This window comes from Meleagris gallopavo, unplaced genomic scaffold (genome assembly GCF_000146605.3).
Source record: "Meleagris gallopavo isolate NT-WF06-2002-E0010 breed Aviagen turkey brand Nicholas breeding stock unplaced genomic scaffold, Turkey_5.1 ChrUn_random_7180001867081, whole genome shotgun sequence".
Lineage (NCBI taxonomy): Eukaryota > Metazoa > Chordata > Aves > Galliformes > Phasianidae > Meleagris > Meleagris gallopavo.
The window spans coordinates 1-844 of record NW_011132210.1 but is presented as its reverse complement, the minus strand read 5'-3'; the positions used below and the strand labels follow the sequence as shown (position 1 = coordinate 844).

Below are 844 nucleotides of genomic sequence, written 5' to 3'. Positions count from 1 at the left end.
AGTGCCCCTCTGGGGATTTTCTGCCTTTTCCAGAAGTGACGGCCAACACAGGCATCCTGGATGACACCGCAGACATGGATGAGCTGCTCGCGTGGATCAACAGCAGTGAGTTTGGGAGCAGCACAGCTGCCGGGGGGGCTGTCTGCGCCGAGTGGCTCTGGGAAAGCTGGCGTTGCCCCACTGGGGATTGCTTCCGTTTTCCAGAAGAGAGACCCAGCACCAGCAGTCTTGCCAGCGATGTGGAAATTGACCATTTCCTCACCTGCATTGATGGTGAGTTGGTGGTCTGCACACAGGACGGGTGGCTGTCCGCACCGAGCGGGGGTGGGAAGGCTGCCATCATCGTTCTGGGGGATGCTCTGCTATTCCAGAAGCGGCGAGTGCTCTGGACAGCTGCAAAAGGGAAGAGCTGATGCAGTGCACCACTGCCACCGAGCCACCGAGCCCAGATGTCTCCAGCAGCCCCAACACCGCTTCTTCCATCACAGAGCTGCCTGAGTCCCCCCGGGCCAGCCGGGAGCTCAGCAACGAGACAGATGCTGAACCTGGGCTCCTCAGCAACTCACCTGGGCAGCACACAGCATTGGGCAGCACACAGCATCCCCTGAGCTGCCCGTCACGAGCCCCATGGCTGCCCATGCACCTCTGTCACCGACCACCGCACAACTGATGGCTGAGGCGCAGCGGAGGCAGCCCCGCGTGGTTCTCACCCGCCTGGCACTGCCGCCCGGATGCATCTCCTGCCGGCTGGCAGACGAGCACCGTGGGGACAGCACTGAGCCAGCCAAGCGCCCCGTGCCTCCTCTGCTGCACACTGGACGGCCCGTGGAAGAGGCGCAGCTCA

At 63.2% G+C, this 844-nt stretch overlaps 1 long non-coding RNA gene across 1 annotated transcript; it reads left to right on the top strand.

Moving 5' to 3' along the window:
- Positions 1–8: 8 nt before the first annotated feature.
- On the top strand, positions 9–411 carry LOC109364535. Its single transcript, XR_002110456.2, has 3 exons — positions 9–105; positions 205–273; positions 372–411. It is a non-coding gene; the product is annotated as an uncharacterized LOC109364535 (long non-coding RNA).
- Positions 412–844: the final 433 nt, after the last annotated feature.